Source organism: Micromys minutus (genome assembly GCF_963924665.1).
Source record: "Micromys minutus genome assembly, chromosome: 18".
Taxonomy (NCBI): Eukaryota; Metazoa; Chordata; class Mammalia; order Rodentia; family Muridae; genus Micromys; species Micromys minutus.
Window position 1 is genome coordinate 38,319,691 of NC_137953.1, and position 22,245 is coordinate 38,341,935.

At 35.8% G+C, this 22,245-nt stretch overlaps 1 pseudogene across 1 annotated transcript; it reads right to left on the reverse strand.

Annotated features, from left to right (window-relative positions):
- Positions 1–21,655: 21,655 nt before the first annotated feature.
- On the reverse strand, positions 21,656–22,044 carry LOC308432190 (EP300-interacting inhibitor of differentiation 1-like; annotated as a pseudogene). The gene has a single exon. The product of its transcript is annotated as an EP300-interacting inhibitor of differentiation 1-like (transcript).
- Positions 22,045–22,245: the final 201 nt, after the last annotated feature.

Below are 22,245 nucleotides of genomic sequence, written 5' to 3' on the forward strand. Positions count from 1 at the left end.
ACTTATTCGGCAGGGGAATGCCAAAAGCTAAATTGAAGCCCCTGATCTGTGGTTGTATCTTGTTTTAAGGCTTCAGGATAGTTTAGTTCTTGACAGTAGGACATCCTCTTCCTCTTGAGTTTCTTACTTAGCACAGGCTAGCCTCATTATTCACTACAGAGCCAAGGATAACCTTGAACTCATGCTTTTTCTGTTTCTACCTTCCAAGTTCTACAGTTATTGGTATGTGATGCCACATATAGCTAACAATGGCTTCTTTCTTAAGATGGTGCCTGGCTGCTATCCTTGGAATCATACAGATGACATATCTGATCCTTTTTTACCCCTGATTCATGCACTGGAGGAAGTGCTCTTTCTCACCAAACTTCAACACCACTTGAAGCTTATGAGGGCTTGCACGGATGGAAGGTTTTCTCAATTTTCACTTACCTTTTGGGTGCAGCTTAGGCAGTGTCCTTCATCTCAACCAAGGGGCTTGATGCCCAGATCTGTGTTCAGCTCACTTCTTATTGGTAGGTTACCTATTCTTTTTCTCCCCACACTTTTCAGTTATCCTTTCAATAGACTATTGACTTACTGAAACTCCTTTTTCTCTCATTGGATTAAAATCTTTTTGAAATTCTGATCTCATGGAGACAACTTCTACTTGGTCAAATTATAAAAAGCCAAACTGTTTTTAGATAAACACTGCCAAATATTTCTCGGCAAAGAGTTCCCTGCTTGAGAAGCACTGCCTTATTTTTGGAGTATGATATCCAAAGAGAGGTGATGTCTTAATAGTTTGGTGAATCTTGAAGTGAGAGGGTCCTCAGCTGCCTGTAATGGATGTAGTGTGGAACCCTGACACCTGCTCATGGCACTGTGAAGATCAGCTGGTGGCATATTCACTTCTACATTCATCATTTTTTTGGGGACAAGCAGTGTTTTATAAACTGCAAAGAGTTGAGACCATAGAATGTTTCCAAAATATAACACATATTATAATAATGTAATGATATCCAGAACTCCAAATTCTAAAATAGGGAACAAAAATCTTAAGAAACGTTTATTTTATATTTATTTATTTGTCTGTGTATGTGTGTTTGTGTCTGTGTATGTCTGTGTATGTCTATGCGTGCATAAATGTGCTTGTAGAAGGTGGAAGAGAATGTCAGATCTCTTTGAGTTAGAGTTATAGATAGTTGGGAGTTCCCTGATGATTTGGGTACTAAATTCTGGTCCTCTGTAAGTGCAATAGGTGCTCTTAACCATTGAGCCATCTCTCCAGTCCCATGAAGACCTAATTTTAGCATAAACCTCAAGAAAAAGGGTGAGAGAGAGAAATAGGGTGAGACACACACACACACACACATACAGACACACTCTGTCAGAGAAAGAGACTGACAGAGGTAGAGAGAGGCATACACACACACACACACACACACAGAGAGAGAGAGAGAGAGAGAGAGAGAGAGAGAGAGAGAGAGAGAGAGAGGGAGAGAGAGAGAGAGAGAGAGAGAGAGAGAGAGAGAGAGAGAGAGAGAGAGAGAGAGAATTCTGAACTCCTATTTTTTGGGAATGTGGGTTAACGCTTTACTCTCCAGGTATCCACAGTAGAAGCTAACCAAGTTTAGCTTATTTCTGATCCTCCTGATGCCTTTATGTCCTAAATTCTAGGATTATGCATGTGTGCGTGTGTTCCACCATGCCAAGTTTTACACAGTGCTGGGTTTGAGTACAGGACTTCTTAAATCTTAAATGCATACTATATTGGTACGGTCTACCAATTAAACTACATCCTAAACTAGGTTCAGGTTATTTGGTGACAGATTTTAATGGAGCATTGTGATGAAAAGGAGGGAAATTTATAAGAAGCTAAAGGATGTATTTCCTGTTTCAGTTGAGGGTTTTTAATCTCAGTAGCCCTGGAGTCTTTGACCAGATCTCCCCCCCCCCTTTGGGGTTTCCTGAGCATTATAGTAGTTTCAGCAGCAGGTTGGAATGGATCCACTTGATATTAGAAGCTTTATCCAAGTCATGATTACCTTGAATGTCTTCATAAACTAATAAAAGAAAATGCTTCTTTGGCAGTGGCAAACTGCCCATGCTTGAGAAACTCTGCTTTTATGAAAGCCCCTGGACTAAGAGCCTCACTGCGGGGTTCTGGCGAATCCATTATGTAACCCACAGGAAGTAAGTGCCTTAGTTTTCCTTGGCACTTGCAATAAGGTAACAGAGATCTTGGCAGCATAAGGTATCTCCAATTTATTATAGTATATCGCTTTCAAAGTCAGGTTGCTGGTAGAGCTGTGCTCCTTGGAGGTCTGTGCAGAAAATCCCTTTGCTTCCCCATTCTGGCTTCCACAAGCTGCTTCCACTTCTTAATTTAGTCGGCAGCTAGCAATGGCATTATTCTAACCTTTGATTCAATTGTCAATTTCCGTTTGGATGCTGGCCCTTCTGCCGCTCCCCACTTTTAAAAATACTTTGGATAATATTAGGCTCATGTCCAAGGTCCAGAGTAATTTTTCCATTGTACAGTTCTACATTTCAGCACTCCATCAAATGTTTTTCATCATGTCTGGGGATATAGTCACATGTGTCACAAATTAGAAGGATGTCATCTTTGGGGTCATTATACTGCTTATTGCAGTTACGGAATAGCCATGACAGATAAGACTTATGGTTCCTCCTTCTTTATGCTGCCTTCAAAGGGACTGGTGCATTTGAACAAGTAAAAGAAAGAAGAACAGACTCCACTTCACTCTTTCCTACTGCTAGAAGCAGAATAGAGGTCTATGGGTCAGGTCTAGCTGCAGAGAACACTCAGTTAAATGGTCAACAGCAATTTAAAAATTAAAATGGGACAACTTTTCTAACATGAAAACCATGTTATCTTAATTTCTGACTGGTCTGGAAAGCTATAGGCTCTGTCAGGTTAGCTCTTTATGGCCGAAGAGAGGCACTGTTGAAGACTGAGTTAAAGGCAATGGTGCAGAGAAAGATACTTGCCATAATGTCCCTGGAACCCAGGTGTTCTGATAAATCTAAAACCTGCTGTTTTGGAGACAGAGGTGACTTTAATGTTCTAGTAAACCAGCCATAAACTGGAAAGATTTTTATTCCACAGAGAGGGGGCTCGCTAGGAACCTTCCCTTTCTTATCAGAAACATTGGGTTTCTGTTTTATAGATATTTGAGAAAAGGGGTAAGATCAAAGAAGGGGGGAGTTGGGGAAGAAAGGAAAGCCTGGACTGATGACTACCAGCTTGCTCAGAAAGGAAGAACAAAGAGACAATATTTAAGTCTATGTTGGCAAAAAATGTTGGGGCATATGGCTACTTGGGAGAAAGCATACTGCTTGCATCTCTACAGCTTAAAAGAGAACTTCCAAATACTTCCCAATGTATAAAGAGATGGGTTGCTTAGCCTCTCAAGCTATAAACAGAAAACTTTTGTAAGTTTCTTGAGGACAGCAATCATATACAAACCCAATATTGTGCCCTTTTCGCTACATGAATCTCTGTCCTGCCCAACCTCACCCTCTCCTGCTAGCATCTAGGGACACAACAGAAGAATTTATCCACAAAGGCTGAAATGATATATGACAATCATTAGATGAAAACCAACTTGCCTGTGGTTTTTATTGTATTTGATATATGTGTGTATGATTTTAAGAATTTCAAAATGCCACAGTTAGCAGTTATTGTTGTTATTAACAGTACTCTATTAACAGTTATTGCATGAAAAATGTATTGAGACAAGTTTTTCAGGGAGAGCAAAGTGGGATTAACCTGATTTCTAGTTCAGAAATAGCAACAAACCTTTAAAATGCCAATGCAGGTGCTCTGCAACTGTGAGAATTAAAACAGGGCTTCTGTGCTTACCGCTGTGGCTACATACTGTCTTCATTTCCAAAGCTTGCATAGATCATTTGTCCAAGAAAAGGGCATGGGTAGAAATAGCTTGTTCAGGTGCACAGAATACTAACTAAAGTTAGAGTCTGCCTTGTTCAGTGCATTTAATCATTGCAATTTACTTTTTACTTTAAATATTAATTAAATTTACATATCCAAGTGTGGGTGACACAAGTTTGTCTATGTGCCATAGCATGTGGAGGGGAGAAGACAGCTCGCAGGGGTCAGTTTCCACCACAAGGTTTCTAATGACTGGCTCCCTTTACCACTGAAACCATCTTGCTGGTCTCTACCTTCACCTTAAAATCATTTTATTTTTTAAAAGTAAGGTGTATCTACTGATATTTCATGAAAGGAAGGAGGAAGAGAAGGAAGATAGAATGGGAGGAAGGACAAAGGGAAGTTAAGGAAGACCAGAGAGAGAAAGGGAGGAAGATAACGAGTTAGGGAAGCAGGAGGGGATAGGAAGTTGGGTCTGTGATAAGACTCGTTAGCTCTAGTTTGTGATGGAGAAAGCAAGGAAGCTACTTTGGTGATAGATCTTCCTCAGGCTGTGGTACAGAAACCCAACCATTATTCCAGAAGTGAGTAAAACCAGTCCTCTTGATCACTATTCAGCTAAGGACTTCATAATGTAAGTTCTTCCCATCCCCAAATCTACCTATCCCCCCATCCATCCTCCAGTACTGCTGGTTTTTATTTTCTTCCTGCTCCAAGGCTTCTTTCACTATCTCCCTTTGAGGGGTGAAGTCTGCTTCTCAACTCATGTTTGGTAGCTTTAACCTTTTACTCCATATTTGCATGTTTGGAAAGTAGTTTCTGTGTTAGGTGATTCTTAAAAGTGCTGCTCTTACTCTCTCTTCATAAATGACTTGCATGGTTCTGTAAATGTGTCCACCATAAATAAGGTATTCTAAAATGGATGGTTGTCATAAAAATTAAAGTGCAGGGTCTATCTATCTATCTATCTATCTATCTATCTACCTACCTACCTACCTACCTACCTACCTACCTACCTATCTATCTATCTATCTATCTATCTATCTATCTATCTATCTATCTACCTACCTACCTATCTACCTACTTATGTATCTACAACTGCTTAATAGATGGGTGTTGGCCAGTATTTATAGAATTCAGATGTTTTAAAGTATTAATTTTAATGATTTATTTTTCTTTTGAAAAGGAAATGTGAAAATTATCAAAGTCAAAATAGAATCACTCATGTCAACCTTAAACCAAAGAAAATAGTAAATGAAAAAAAGTAAAAAGCAAATAAAGAGTTTGTGAAGAAAGAGTTTTTTTCCTTGTCTTTTCCTTTTAATAAATTATTTAGGGCATAGTAGTACATGCCCTTAATCCCAGCTCTTAAGAGGTAGAGGTAGGTAGATCTCTATGAGTCAACAGTCCACTTGGGCTACATACAACATGTTTCAGGCCAGCAAGTGCTGCACAGTGAGGCCATATATCTAGAAAAGGAGAGGGAAGTATTTTGTTTTTAATTATGTATGTGTATTTGTTTATGTGTGTTTGTTTCTGTATGGGTATGCACACATGGGTCCAGAAGAGGGCATTAGATGCTGTGAAGCTGGAGTTACACATAGTTTTGACCAGCCTGACATGGATGCTGGGAACTGAACTCAGATTCTTTGTAAAAGAAACAAAGCTCTTAGTAGTGGAGCTGCCTCTCCAGCCCCAAGGAAGCATTCCTATAGACAGCTAAATTGATAACTATCATGAAAGAATTTGCCAGACTCAAAACTAATGCAGGTGCCATGCAGCCTTATCTCAAACATGCTTCTTCATGTATATTTCAGTACACGTGCCCAACCATTCAACTTTGAACTAACGCCACTTTCATTATTAATCATTATGGCCAAGGATTATTATTACAAAAATTTCAAATTTTTGTATAACAAATTATTGAATAACATACATGTAATTTTTCTTAATTAATATAAGTTTTCAGTTAATTAATGTATGCCTGTTAATGTTGCATGTGTGTGTGTGTGTATGTGTGTGTGTGTGTGTGTGTGTGTGTGTGTGTGTGCATGTGTGTGTGTGTGTGTATGGACATCCATTGTGAAATTATTATCACACCCAATCTAGACAGCATGTTCACCACATCAGATACTTACCTTCTTTTTGCAGCAAAAATACTTAAATTGCAAGAATACTTGAAGCCTATTTTTAGCAAACTGTGTAGTAACCTTCTGGTACTTGTCTTCTAGTACTTGTAAGTCTTTGTGTCCTTTGGCTAAAATATTTTACCTTCTTTTTTTTTATATGCTCCCAAAATTAACATTCATCTTTGTAGGAAGCCGTTGGCGCCAATAGATGGCGCCAGCTTCCCGCCCATTGTTCAGCCTACAAAAACCTTTTCCCTCGTGTTGCTTGGCAACCACATAAGTCACAGCCCAATCTCGGGGCACGCGATTGAGCTACTGGAGGATGCACCAATCAGGTAGCAACACAAGTCTCTTAGGCATTTATAAGCAGTGCATTTCTCTCCCACGTGGGAGATAGTGGAGAGATTGCGGGAGACCCCACGTGGAGGGATGGCAGGGATATCGCAGGTGGGGAGGGACCCGGTAAGGGAGATCGCACGTGGGGAGAGACCCGGTGAGAGAGAGATGAGAGAGAGAGACTCGGCAAGCATGTGGGAGATCGCCTGTCCAGGAAGATCCCACCAGGCAAGCACCTAGAGAGATCCCTTGCTCAGAGAGAAGTTTCCTGCTCAGGAAGTCCCCGGCTCAGAGTGCTGTACAATAAAGGTTGTCCGCAGAAGAATCTTGTTGTTGTTGCATGCCTGTTTCGGCTGGCGGACGTGGGCGCGACACATTTTATTATTAGAGTTGGGTCTACTATTGAAAGGCTCTGAAGATCATACAATATTTGCCTTTCTTTGTCTTGTATATATTGTTTAACAGATGTCCTCAAAAGTGATCTTTCTTGTTTCCCTCTTTGTAGGACTGTGTATGTGCCTTTGAGTGCACAGACATGCCTCCCCCCCATTGGGCTTTTTTCCTAATTCTTTACTATAACAGTTCTTCAAAAATAAATCAGAGATCTAGTGCTGGTGTTGCAATTTGGTCACAACACCTGAGATCTTTTTATTGATATCTATTTAGAAAAGATATTGCTTGATCACAGTGTACTTGTATATATGTTTTTAAGTTCTTGAGCAACCCCTCTGATATTCTTCATCAGTATCATGGCATTTACATTTTATCAGAATTCTATGGAAATACTTTTCTCTATACCCTACTAACACTTTATTGTTCTTAAAAAATAGCCAATTTAACAGATGAAAACTTACTGAAATTTTGATTTACATTTCTACGATAATCAGGAGCCATGAGCACCTTTTCATATGATCCATGGCTGTCTGTGTATCTTCTTTGAAGAATGTATATTTAAATATTTTGTTTATTTTCAGTTTTGATTGTACATTTTAGATGTTAGTTACTTACACTTATCTGATTTGCAAATAATTTTTCCCATTCACATAGGTGGCTATTCCCTTTGCTAATGGGAAAGGTTCTACATAATGTAGTACCATTTGCTTTTTAAAATTTTTGCTGCCTTTAGTTTTGATATGATATCTCCCATGTCATATGTTGTAAAACATATATGACCTTAATTTTTAATATTTGTCTCCCATCAATTTTATGCATGACTTACAATCTCACTCATTTTTAGTGGATACAAAGCTTTATAGCATCATTTACTAAAAAGATTAATCTTTGTTTAATCCAATTTTTTTGTAGTCAAAAGTGTATTTACTATAAATTGTGAGTAAACTTCTGGAATGTATAGTTTAATTTGTTGACCACTGTTTGTTAATATCATTTCTTTGATTACTTTGTAATAAAGCCTTGACATTACAAAGTATGATATTTTCTATTTTGTTCTGGCTAATATTATTTGGGATTGCTTTTCCTTTTCACTTCTTCTCTTTCATGTTTTCTTTTTCATTTTGTGACCTGATCTTATTCTGAAACCCAGACTCACTGAGAACTTACAATCCTGGATTAGCTTCTAAATGAAAGGATTGCAGAACTGTACCGCTATTTCTGTGAAAATTCTATTGAGATTTTGATATGAATGATATTGAATCTCTAGATCACTTTGTGTAGAGTGGGCAATTAGACAAAATTAATTTTTTAATCCAGAGTATAAGTATCTCTTTTGTGTTTTATTTATTTATCTTTTAATTGAACAACTTTATTTAAAAAAACAAAGACAAATGTACAGATGTTAAAAGCATTTTTGCATAAAAGTATATGAATATATTTTTGTGTTTTAAAAACAAACAAACAAATTATATCACCAGTGTTCCAAGGAAAAACCATAAGAGAAATCAGAGAATATTTTTTAAAAATGTAAACTCACACACAGTGAAAGTGGGTAAGAGTAGCTTCCCCATGAAAATGAAGCAAAATTATCTCTACTTGTTAATTACATGGTGGAACACTAAAATGTTAGAAATAATTATTAAGTCGAACAAACAAACATCAGTAGTGGCTATTTATACAAATAATACATTACCTATAAAGCAAATAAAAAAATCTATCTACAATTTGATCAACAATAATAAAATACTTAGAAATAAACTTAACCAAACAGCTAGAAATCTTGTATACTGAAACTACAAAAATGCAGTTGACTTTTATTATGGAGAGATATCTTTGATTCAGGATTGTGATATGTATAAATACTTCTAGGTATTTCTTTTTGGCTTTGCTGCTCTGTTACCTACTTCCCATAGCTGTGTTAGATGCTGCTCATGTCTGCCTAGAATGATGACATCAGAAAAGGCTTTGCAAAGAATGTCTGCAATTGTTTTTCAGCATCCAGGATATTATTCAAAGTCTGTTTTGTTAAGATATAAGGAAGTATGCCATCATTTTGAATACCAAATGCTTTATTTTTTTAAACAATAAAATCTTCAGTGGGGAATCAAATAACTAACAATTTTTTTTTAGCACTTAGAAAGCTTACTTCCAGGTGTGATGTCAAGCTGTTAGTGTATGCTCTCTCTAGTTTCTTTTGGAGGCACTCGGAGCTATGAGTTTTTCTCTTAGCACTGCTTTCATTGTATCTTATAAGTTTGGATATGTTGTGCCTTCATTTTCATTAAATTCCAAAAAAGTATTTATTTCTTTATTTCTTCCTTGATCAAGTTATAAATAAGTAGAGCATTGTTGAATTTCTACGTGTATGTGAGCTTTTTGATGTTTTTGTAATTATTAAAGACCAGCCTTAGTTAACTGTAATCTGAAAGAATTCATGTAATTATTTCAGTCATTTTGTATCTGTCAAGGCCTGTTTTGTGACCAACTATACAGTCAATTTTGGAGTAGGTACCATGAGGTGCTGAGAAGAAGGTATATTCTTTTGTTTTAGGATGAAATAGTACAAAACAGTAGTCTTTTTCTACTCAAAGAAAAAAATAAAGAAATTGACACCCTTCACAATAGTCACAAATAATATAAAATATCTTAGTGTGACCCCCAACCGAGCAAGTGAAATATATATGTATATATGTATATAACAAGAACTTCAAGTCTTCAAAGAAGGATGTTGAAGAAGATCTCAGAAGATGGAAGGATCTCCCATGATCATGGATCAGAAACATCAACATAGTAAAAATGATCATCGTGCTAAATGCAATCTATAGATTCAATACAATCCCCACCAAAGTTCCAAGCCAATTCTTCATAGAGTTATAAAGAACAATTTGCAAATTCATTTGGAATAACAAAAAACAAGGATATAGAAAACTATTTTCAACAATAAAAGAACTTCTTGGGGAATCACCATCCCTGACCTCAATGTGTATTTGAGATCAATTGTGATAAAATCTGCATGGTATTGGTACAGAGATAGGCAAGTAGATCAATGGAACACAGAATTGAAGACCCAGAAATGAACCTACACTCTTATGATCACTTGATCTTTGACAAAGGAGCTAAAAACATTCAATGGAAAAAGGACAGCATCTTCAACAAATGATGTGATTCAGCTGACCTTCAGCATGCAGAAAAATGCAAGTTGATCCATTCTTATCTTCTTGTACAAAGCTCAAGTGCAAGTGGATCAAAGACCTCAACATTGAACCAGGTACACTGGAACTAATAGAAGAGAAAGTGGGGAAGAGCTTAGAAGACGTAAGCACCAGAGAAAATTTCTTTTTTTTTTAAATTTGTAAATCTTTGTAGATTTTGTATATTTATTTTTATTTTTTTAAACTTTATTTTAAAAAACAAAGATAAAAGAAAAAAAATTTTAAACATTTTTGCATAAATGTATACAAATACAATTGTGTCAGTGCTTGGCTTTTTTTTTCCTTTTTTTTTTTTAAGGTTTGATACTCTGCATTAAAGTCTTACTAGTTACAGTGAGCAAAAAGTACATGTAAAACAGGATGTAACCTGGAATTAGTAAACGTTATCTTGTGTGTAAGGATTGAGCATGACGTTTTATTTGTTTTGTTTTGTTTTGTTTTGTTTTTTTCTTGAACTTCACACAGTCTGTGAGTTGTTTCTGGGGCAGTCCGAGCCTCTGGGGTTAGCATCCCACTATCAGTGACTGCATATTATGTCTGTTCTTTTGTGACTGGGTTATCTCACTCAGGAAGATATTCTCTAGATGCAACCATTTTCTTAAGAATTTGGTTAAGTCATTGTTTCTGATGGCTGAGTAGTACTCCATTGTGTAAATGTACCACAATTTTTGTATTCATTCATCTACTGAAGGACATTTGGGTTCTTTCCAGCTTCTGGCTATTATAAATAGAGCTGCTATGAACATTGTGGTGCATATATCTCTGTTGTGTACTAAGGTGTCTCTGGGGTATATGCCCAGAAGTGGAATAGCTGGGTCTTCAGGTAGTATTATGTCCAATTTTCTGAGGTATCGCCAGACTGATTTCCAGAGTGCTTGTATTAGTTTGCAACCCCACCAACAGTGGGGAAGGGTTCCTCTTTCTCTGCAACCTGGCCAGCATCTGTTGTCTTCTGAGTTTTGGATCTTGGCCAATCTGACTGGTGTGAGGTGGAATCTCAAGGTTGTTTTGATTTGCATTTCCCTGATGGCTAAGGATGTAGAGCACTTCCTCAGATATTTCTCAGCCATTCGATATTCCTCAACTGAGAACGTTTTGTTTAGCTCTGTACCCCATTTTTTAATAGGGTTATTTGATTCTCTGGTGTCTAGCTTTTTGAGTTCTTTGTATACCTTAGATAATAGGCCTCTATCTGATGTGGAGTTGGTAAAAATCTTTTCCCATTCTGTTGGCTGCCATTTTGTTTTCTTGACAGTGTCCTTAGCCTTACAGAAACTTTACAATCTCATTAAGTCCCATTTGTTAATCTTTGACCTTAGAACTTGAGCCAGGGTGCAGTCAGAAGACAGGTAGAGTTGGGGCCATGAGTTTAATAGCATTTTTTTTCACTGTCACTCTGTCATACTTATCTGAGTTGTATTGCCATTTTTCTTGAATTACATTCTTCCCATTCTGATTGCTTTACTCCTAAGTTTTTATCTTGTTCTTGGTATGAACACCCTTAGGCCACTGTTAAGATAGCTCACTCATCAATCTTATTCACAGCATTAATACTTTTGCAAGGAATTTGTAACTTATATAGTTCTAACAGAAATTCTCCTAGTTCCAAAGCCATGTATAGGGAAAAATTTTAAATGGTTGCATTCAGCACTATATTAAAATTATTATAATTTCTTAAATCAAACACTTTGCTTTACATGTTGTCATTGTTTGTAACTGTGTTGTATTAAAAATTCTTTTCCTTTTCCATTGGTAATTGGAATGTGTCTCATAGTTAGTCAAAGAGGATTAGTCCTGTAACAGCATCAGCAGCAGAAACAGAAACCCACATTACTGTCATTACTGTTGGAACACCATATTGGAACACCTAACAGACAAATCTAACAGTATGAAGCAAAGAGAGGTTAGGATGAACAATCTCAGTCCTGGTTACCTGGTGATTATGTGGTACTGAGTTGGCAAAACCACTTTTTCATGTTACCAGATATAATTTCATAGCAGAGATTTATGACTTCACAGTCAAATTTGTTCATTCCCTGTTTATTTTTTCTTATATAATTTTCAAAAGCTAGTCACAAATTTTTCTTCTAAAAGTATAACTGGTAGAATTATATTATACCCCATCTTGTTCTATACATTTCATAGAGATCAACCCAGTCTCGGGGTTACTAGAGGTTTGTCTCAATATATTTGTTTCAACTTACTGATCTTTATATCCAAAGTAGGCAGCATAAAAGATCTAATTTTCTATTTAATTTCTAAGTCAATTCTTTGTGATATCATTTAATATCTTGTCTAGTCCACTGATTCTATTATGAAAAAGTTCTTCCTTGGGAGATAAAAATTTCTCACCCCCAATTATTACAGATTTATTTTCTTCTTGAAGGTTCTACTATCCCTATTGAGTCTATGTACTGGTAGAGATATCTCATTTTTTTTCTTGTAACTCATGTTTTCCATTTTCTAAAAGTTTCAAAACCATTTGTATATTACTTTTATCTTGTAGAAAATATATTTAAACATTTCTTTTCCTGTTTAGAATTAGAGAAAAGCTTTATCACACAATGAACCATGTAAAAAAAAAACATGTGAAGAAAAAATGTGGTATATTATCAAGTTACTGACATTCTGCTTTTGTTTAAACAAATCTGTTCAACATGTCATTAACAGAGCTGTGCATATTAGAGCTGCTAAAGACATTGATTTTTTTATTGTACAATTCAGATAGCTTTCTTTGGGCAACTTATTCATATGAATTTAAATATTTGACACAAGATCTATCTTCATGACTCTTACAAGAGGAATCTAAAACATGAAAACATTGTTTCTACACACCAAGTTTAAAATTAGAGTGGAATTTGATCTTATTCTTAGCTTATAGCTCAAATATATTTTATGTTCAACTCTCTTACTTGTCATCACAGTTAATATAATGATACTATAATCTAGTCAAAAAAGTTAGTTCGTATTTCATCTTTTAATTTTCACCAGTCATTTGATATCAAGACATAGGTGTGAAAAATTACATATTATCTAATAGTTTATAAAAGTGAAACTCAGAGCCAGAAATAACAAGAATCCACTGTGTTTCTAATTAAGTGAAAATATATTTATATATCTATATATCTATATCCACATATAGATATATAGATATAGATAAAGATATATAGATATGTAGATATATATAGTGAAGTGGTGAGTAAACAGTAGTGGTTTATTTATTGTTTAGACTACAAGCAGTCTCCAGTATTAAGCACAAAGTAAGAAAATGTATGACTGACTGATCATGACTGGTAGTGGGTTTGAACAAAGGGCAGCTGTAAGAGTCAACACTCAGGAGACTTGAGCATCTGAAACTCAGGTATCTCCTTTTATTTGCAGTAGAAAGGCAATTAAGCAGATGGGCATGTTCATTTATCTGAACATGTCAGATGTTGGGATCTATTCCAGTTTCACAGTGTTTGTTCTTTTTTTTTTTTTTTTTTTTTTTTTTTTTTTTTTTTTTTTTGGGTAAAGTTCAGTTTTCACCTGAAATTTCAAAGTGGATTATAGTGAATAAGATATCAGATAATTTTTTCATCTGTATGAGACTAGATTGTTTGTAGAGTACTAGGAATGATACAGTTGTAATTTTTCTAAATAAGAGATTTAGAAAGTTAGAAAGCAAATGAAAGTGATAAGATTGATCTGCCACCAGGAACAGCAGAGTGACTGCATATTATGTCTGTTCTTTTGTGACTGGGTTATCTCACTCAGGATGATATTCTCTAGATGCATCCATTTTCTTAAAAATTTCATAAAGTCATTGTTTCTGATAGCTGAGTAGTACTCCATTGTGTAAATATACCACGATTTTTGGTATCCATTCATCTACTGAAGGACATCTGGGTTCTTTCCAGCTTCTGGCTATTATAAATAGAGCTGCTATGAACATTGTGATGAATGTGTCTTTGTTGTATGTTAGAGCTTCTCTGGGGTATATGCCCAGAAGTGGAATAACTGGGTCTTCAGGCAGTACTATGTCCAATTACCTAAGGAACTGCCAGACTGATTTCCAGAGTGGTTGTAACAGTTTACAACCTCACCAACAGTGGAGAAGTGTTCCTCTTTTTTCACATCCTCACCAGCATCTGCTGTCATCTGAATTTTTGATATTAGCCATTCTAGTTGTTGTGAGGTGGAATTTCAGTGTTGTTTTGATTTGCATTTCTCTGATGACTAATGATGTTGAGCACTTCCTTAGATGCTTCTCAGCCATTCGATATTCCTCAGTTGAGAACTTTTTGTTTAGCTCTGTACCCTGTTTTTAAATAGGGTTGTTTAATTCTTTGGTTTCTAACTTTTTGAGTTCTTTGTATACATTGGATATTAGGCCTCTATCAGATGTGCAGTTGGTAAAGATCTTTTCCCAATCTGTTGCCTGCCATTTTGTTTTCTTGACAGTGTCCTTAGCCTTACAGAAACTTTGCAATCTCATTAAGTTTCATTTGTCAATATTTGACCTTAGAGCATGAGCCATTGGTGTTCTCTTCAGAAAATTTTCTCCTGTGCCTACGTGTTCTTAGGTTTTCCTTATTTTCTCTTCTAGTAGTTTCAGTGTATGTGGTTTAATGTGGAGATCTTTGATCCACTTGCACTTGAGCTTTGTACAAGAAGATAAAAAAGGGTCTATTTTCATTCTTCTGCATGCTGAGTGCCAGTTGGACCAACACCATTTGTTGAAGAGACTGTACTTTTTCCATTGAATGTTTACAGCTCCTTTGTCAAAAATCAAGTGACCATATATGTGAGGGCTCATTTCTCGATCTTCTATTCAGATTAGTTGGTCCAGATTTCTTCTCTTTTAATAGAGGGTGGGCAACCTTGGATACTTTGTCTACCCTAACACTCCAAGTGTCCCTTTACCCTAAAAATTAAACAATGTGAGTCACTTAGGATGAAAGCAAATACTACTATGGTTAAAGATACTTTTCTCTTTTTCATCGAATGTTTTTAGCTCCCTTGTCAAAGATCAAGTGACTATAGGCGTTTGAGTTCATTTCTGGGTACTCAATTCTGTTCCATTGCTCTACCTGCTTTTCTCTGTACCACCATGCAGTTTTTTTTATAAAGAAAATCATAATTGCTTTGTAATATAGCTTGAGTTCAGGGATGGATATTCCCCCAGAAGTGTTTCTATTCTTGAGAATATATTTTGCTATTCCAGTTTTTTTTTTTTTTTTGTTATTTTAGATGAATTTGCAAATTTCTCTTTTCAAGTCTGTGAAAAATTGAGTTGAAATTTTGATGGGCATTCCACTGAATCTGTAGATTGCTATTGGCAAAATGGCCTTTTTTACAGTGTTGATCCTTCCAATCCATGAGCATGGGATATCTTTCCATCCTCTGAGATTTTCTTCAGTTTCCTTTTTCAGAGTCTTGAAGTTTTTTTTTAAATACATATTCTTCACTTGCTTGGTTAAAGTCACCCCAACGTATTTTATATTCTTTGTGACTATTGTGAAGGGTGTCGATTTTCTTATTTCTTTTTCAGCCTGTTTATCCTTTTATTAGAGAAAGGAAGGTGATTTGTTTGAGTTAATATTATATCAAGTTATTTTGTCAAAGTTTTTTTATTAGTTGTAAAAGTTCTCTTGTGGAATTTTTGGGGTCACTTAAGAATACTATCATATCATCTGCAAATAGTAATATTTTGTCTTTTTCCTTTCCAATGTGAGTCCCTTTGACTTCTTTTTGTTGTCTAATTGCTCTGAATTTTCAGTACTACATTGAATATGTAGGTAGACAGTAGTCAGCCTTGTATAGTCCCTGATTTTAATGGAATTGCTTCAAGATTCTCTCCAATTAGTTTGATATTGGCTACTGGTTTGCTATATATTTCTTTTAGTGTGTTTAGATATGGGCCTTGGATTCCTGATTCTTCCAAGACATTTAAAATGAATTGGTATTGAATTTTTTCAAATGCTTTGTCAACATCTAGTGAGACTATCATGTTGTTTTTTCTTTGAGTTTGTTTGTATGGTGGATTACATTGATGGATTTTCTTATATAGAACCATCCTTGTATTGCTGAGATAAAGCTTACTTTATTAACTTGGATGACTGTTTTGATGTGTTCTTGGATTCGGTTTGAAGAATTTTATTGAGTATATTTGAATCAATGTTTATGAGAGAAATTGGTATGGAGTTTTCTTTTTTGTAGTACCTTTGTGCGGGTTAGATATGAGTATATATGTGGCTTTGAAGAAAGAGTTGTTCATTGTTCCTTCCGGTTTTATTTTGTGGAATAGTTTGCAGAGTATAGGTATTAGTTCTTCTATGAAAGTCTGATAGAATTTTCCACTAAATCATCTGGTCCTGTGGGAGGCTTTTGATGATTGCTTCTACTTCTTTAGGTGTTATGGGACTGTTTAGATGGTTTATCTGATCCTTATTTAACTTTGTCATCTTGTATCTGTCTAGAAATTTATCCATTTCCTTTAGATTTTTCAGTTTTGTAGTAGGAACTGATGATTTTTTGAATTTCCTCAGTTTCTGTTGTTATGTCTTCTCTTTCATTTCTGATTTTGTTAATTTGGATACTCTCAGTGCCTTCTAGCTAGTCTGGCTAAGTGTTTATCGGTCTTGTAGATTTTTCTCAAAGAACCAGCTCCTTGTTTTGTTGAATCTTTGTATAATTATTTTTGTCTGTATTTGTTTGATTTCTTCTCTGAGTTTGATTATTTCCTGCCTTCTACTCTTCTAGGGTATATCTGCTTCTTTTTGTTCTAGATTTTTCTGTTGTGCTGTCAAGTTGCTTGTTCAAGTTCTCTCCAGTTTCTTTTTGAAGGTACTCAGAGTTATAAGTTTTTCTCTTAGTACTGCTTTCATTTCCTCCCATGAATTTGAGTATGTCGTGCTGTCATTTTCAGTAAATACTAAAAAATCCTTGCTTTTTTTTCAATTCTTCCTTGACCATGTTATTATTGAGCAGAGCATTGTTCAGCTTCCATGTGTATGTGGACTTTTTGTTGTTTTTGTTGTTATTAAAGACAAGTCTTAGTCTACGATAATCTGATAAGACACATGGGAGTATTTCAATCTTCTTGTATCTGTTGAGGCTTGTTTTGTGACTAATTATATGGTCAATTTTGGAGGAGGTGAGAAGTAAGTATATTTTTTGTTTTTAGATGAAATGTCTGGTAGATGTCTGTTAATTCCAATTGGTTCATAATGTCTGCTAGTTTTGCTGTACATTTTCTGCCTTCACGATCTGTCCAATGATGAGAGTGGGTGTTGAAGTCTCCCACTAAATATGTGTGGTGTAATATATGCTTTGACATATATTAGGATTTCTTTTATAAATGTGGGTGCCAGAGTGGTTGTACCAGCTTACAACCCCACAAACAATGGAGAAGTGTTCCTCTTTCTCTATATCCTCACCAACATCTGCTGTCATCCAAGTTTTTGATTTTAGACATTTTGACTTGTGTGGAGTTTCAGAGTTGTTTTGATTTGCATTTCCCTGATAACTACGAATGTTGAGCATTTCCTTAGGGGCTTCTTGGCCATTTGGTATTTTTCAGTTGAGAATTCTTTATTTAGCTTTGTACCCTATTTTTAAATTGGATTGTTTGATTCTCTGGAGTCTAATTTTTTGAGTTCTTTGTATATATTGGATATTAGCTCTCTATCAGATGTAAGATTGGTAAAGATCTTTTCCTAATCTGTTGACTTCATTTTTGTCTTTTTGACAGTGTCCCTAGTCTTACAAATGCTTTGCAATTTCATGAGGTTCAATTTGTCGATTCTTGAACTTAGAGCATAAGCTGCTGATGTTCTGTTTAGGAAATTTTCTCCTGTGTTTGTGTGTTCTAAGCTCTTTTCTACTTTCTCTTCTCATAGTTTCAGTGTACCTGCTGACTGCCAGTTGTACCAACACCATTTGAGGAAGAGGCTGTCCTTTTTCCATGAAATGTTTTTAGCTCCTTTGTCAAAGATCAAATGACCATAAGTGTGTGGGTTCATTTTCGGATCTTTAATTATGTTCCATTAATCTACCTGCCTATCTCTTCACCAATACCATGTGATTTTTATTTTTTTAATCACACTTGATCTGTACTATTGCTTGAAGTCAGGGATGGTGATTCTCCCAGAATTTCTTTTATTGTTGAGCACAGTTTTCATTATCCCAGGTTTTTTGTTATTCCAAATGATTTTGTAAATTACTCTTTCAAACTTTATAAAAAATTGATTTTGATTTTTGATGTGGATTTTATTGAATCTGTAGGTTTCTTTTATTAAGGTGGCCATTTTTATAATGTTGAGCCTTCCAATACATGAGCATGGAATATCCCTCCATCTTCTGAGATCTTTTTCAATTTCCTTCTTCAGAGATTTGAAATGTTTGTCATACAGATATTTCACTTTCTTAGTGTCACACCAAGCTAATTCATATTGTTTGTGACTATTGTGAAGGGTGTCTTTTCCCCAATTTCTTTCTCAGCATGCTTACCATTTGAGTAGAAGAAGGTAAATGATTTGTTTATGTTAATTTTGTATCCAGCTGTTTTTGCTGAAGTTGTTTATCAGCTGTATAGATTTCTATGGTGAAATTTTTGGGGTTACTTAAATATGCTATTATATCATCTCCAAATAGTGAGAGCTTGACTTCTTCTTTTCTGACTTGTATCCTGTTGACTTCCTTTTGCGGCCTAATTGCTCTAGCCAGGATTTCTAGTATTATATTGAATAGGTAGGGGGAGAGTTTGCAGCCATATCTCGTCCTTAAATTTAGTGGGATTGCTTTAAGTTTTTACCATTTAGTTTGATGTTGACTGCTGGTTTGCTGTATATTGCTTTTACTATGCTCAGGTATGGGCTTTGAATTTCTGTTCTTTACACTACTTTTAACAGGAAGGGATGTTGAATGTTGTCAAATGCTTCCTCAGTATTTAATGAGAAAATCATGCAGTTTTTTTCTTTGAATTTGTTTATATAGTGGATTACTGTGATAGATTTCCATATATAGAACCAACACTACATACCTGGTGTGATTCCTACTTCTTCCACCTGTATGATCATTTTAAAGAGTTCTTAGATTTGTTTCGTGAAAATTTTATTGAGTATTTTTGCATTGATGTTCATAAGAGATATTTATATGAAATTCTCTTTTTTTGGGGAGCTTGTATGATTAAGGCATAAGCATAATGGGGGTTCTTAGAATGAATCAGGTAGTGTTCTTTCTGTTTAAATTTTGTGGAATTGTTTGAAGAGTATTGGTATTATGTCTTTTTTGAAAGTCTGATAGATTTCTGCACTAAATCCATCTTGTCCTGTTTTGTTCCTTTTTCTTTAAGGGGTGGGGGTGGAGAGATTTTAATGGCTGCATCTGTTTTTTTGGAGTGATGGGACTCCATAGATGTTTTATTGGATCCTGAATTAACATTGCTACCAGTTAGCTGTCTAGAAAATTGTCCATTTCCTCCAGATTTTTGAATTTAGTCGAGTATAAGCTTTTGAAGTAGGATCTGCTGATTTTTTGAATTTTATTTGTTTATGTTGTTTTTTTTTTTCCTTTTTCATTTCAGAGTTTGTTAATTTGGACACTATATCTGTGGTGTCTTATTGGTCTGGCTAAGAGTTTATCTAAACTGTTGATTTTTTTTTTTAAAAAAGAACCAGCTCCTGGTTTTGTTGGTTCTTTGTATATTTCATTTTTTGTCCTACTTGATTGATTTTAGCACTAAGTTGGATTATTTCCTAACTTCTACCCCTCTTGTTTTTGTTTCTGTTTTGTTTTGTTTTGCTTCTTTTTGTTCTAAAGATTTCAGATATGCTGACAAGCTATTAGTGTATGCTTTCTCTAATATCTTTTGGAGGCACTCAGAGCTATAAGCTTTCCTCTTAGCACTGTTTTATTGTGTCCCATATATTTTGGTATGTTGTGACTTCATTTTCATTAAATTCTAAAATGTTTCTAATTTTTTAAAAAAAATTTCTTTCTTGACCAAGATTCATTGAGTAGAGAATTCTTCAGCTTGTATTTGTATGTGCCCTTGATGGTTTTTTTTTCTTGTTATTGAAGAACAGAGTTAGTCAATGGTGAGCTGATAGGAAGCATTGGATTATTTAAATTTTCTTGTATCTGTTGAAGCCTATTTTGCGACCAGTTATATTGTCAGTTTTGGAGAAGATACTATGAGATTCTAAGAAGAAGATCTTATTTTTGTTTGTTTTAGGATGAAATGTTCTATAGGTTTCTGTTAAATCTGCTTGGTTCATAAATTTTCTAGTTTTACTGTGTCTCTGTTCAATTTCTGTTTCCCTGTTCTGTCACTGATGAGAGTAGGATGTTGAAGTCTCCCACTATTATTGTGTGTGGTTCAATGAATGATTTAAGCTTTAGTAAAATTTCTTTATGAATGTTAGTGCCCTTGTATTTGAAGTATAGATGTTCAAAATTGAGAGTTCATCTTATTGTATTTTTTCTTTGATGAGTGAGGTGCCTTTAATTAACCTTTTTGGTTGGAAGTCCATTTTATTTGGTATTAGAATGGCTCCTCCAGTTTGTTTCTTGAGACCGTATGCTTTGAAAATTGATTTTCATTCTTTTTTTTTTTAACACAGAACAAGAAAATTTATTGTCACCAATGCTGGTGCATAAAGATTAACAGGCATAATTAGAAGGGGGAGGGGGAGAAAGAGGCAGAGGGAGAGGGAGAGAAGGAGAGAGGATGTGAACAGGCACCCAGGTGGACTTCTGGGTAGGTTTAAAACCTTCAAGTTTGACAGCATAATAGCTCATAAACCTTATACAGATACAGGTGGAGTTTCTTTTTACTTGACAATTTTTGCAAACAGTTCTTACAATATGAACTTCAGTTACAGTCTTACCACCTGTCGAAGTGAAAAAACAGCAAGCAAAATTTCCCTAGTATAAAAGGGTATTCAAAAGTTGGTCTTTGAGCTTCCCCATACATTTTATCCGATGCATGAACGTAAAACCTTAAAAAGACATCCTGGTTTTTTTTTTTCTTTACTTTGAAAATCATTACAATTAATCAGAGATCACAGTGGCTTTATAAATCATGAAAATACATGTGCAGTCAAAATTCCAGAAGCTTTTATAATACATTTTAAGATGATAGTACACACGACAACATGTCTGCATTTATTCACACATTTACTTTGATTTAACCTTTGGGGTTGATGAATTCTCAATCTTAAACCTCAAAATTTAGCTTTTGATAACTAGATGTGTATAAATCACAAAAAAGAATTTGCAAAGTCTTTTTTTTTCAATAGTCTTTTAGTTCGAATCAAGCATATCTTGTGGACGTATTTTTCCTCATTCTTTCATTAGATTCTTGTACTGGGCAGTCACAATGCACTCTTTCAAAACAATTTCAAAAGCTTAACACAAGAAAGTTCTCCAACGTAAGGAAAATCATCTTGATCAACAGTTTGAACCTCAGGTTTTTGCTGAGCCTCTGTGAGACCAAACAAGGAGTAATTTTCTCCTCGCGATCCTCAGGTTTAACACTTCTTCCTTTCCACAACGCACGGTCATTCACTGTCCTGTCTTCTATTCCGAGAAACAAAAACCAACTGTTTTTATTTTTTTTGCACAGAACTATTTGGAATGAACCCCAAAATAGCAGAGTGTTGAATCTCTCCCTCTCAGGTAGTTTCCTCCTCTTTCGTCAGCCTTTACTCTCGATCAATGATCTCATCACAACTGAGCTCTTCGGTCAGTTGATTGACAACCATCAGCGAAAACAGCTCTTTGATAAAAGGGCTCTTCTCGCACCGCGCCTGAACCCCGCCATCCAGGGCATCATCGGCTCGCGCCGTTCTCAGGAACACCTTGTCGGCTTCCTCCAGCGCGGCGGACACCCTGTGCATCACGCCGCTCCAGCGCTCCTCTTAGTCGTCCTCCCAATCATCAAACTCGCCTTCCAGGTCCGCGCCTCCTCCTCCATGGGGCCCTCCTCCGGGGCCCCGCGGCCTACCTCCATATCTCCCTCGCCGGGCAGCACGTCCATCTGCAGCTCGTTGCTTTCCTCGTACAGCTCGCAAAGCTCTGCCATCTCCGCCATGGTGGAAGCAACTCAGCCACCGGGGTGGAAAAAAAAAAACACCTTTTGCAGAGATGGGCGCGCGAACGGTGTTTTTCATTCTTTTACCCTGAAGTAGTGCCTGTCTTTTTCAGTGAGGCATATTTTCTGTATGCAGTAAAATTCTTGGTCCTGTTTATATTATAGTCTCTTAGTTTAGGTCATTTTATTGGGGAATTGAGT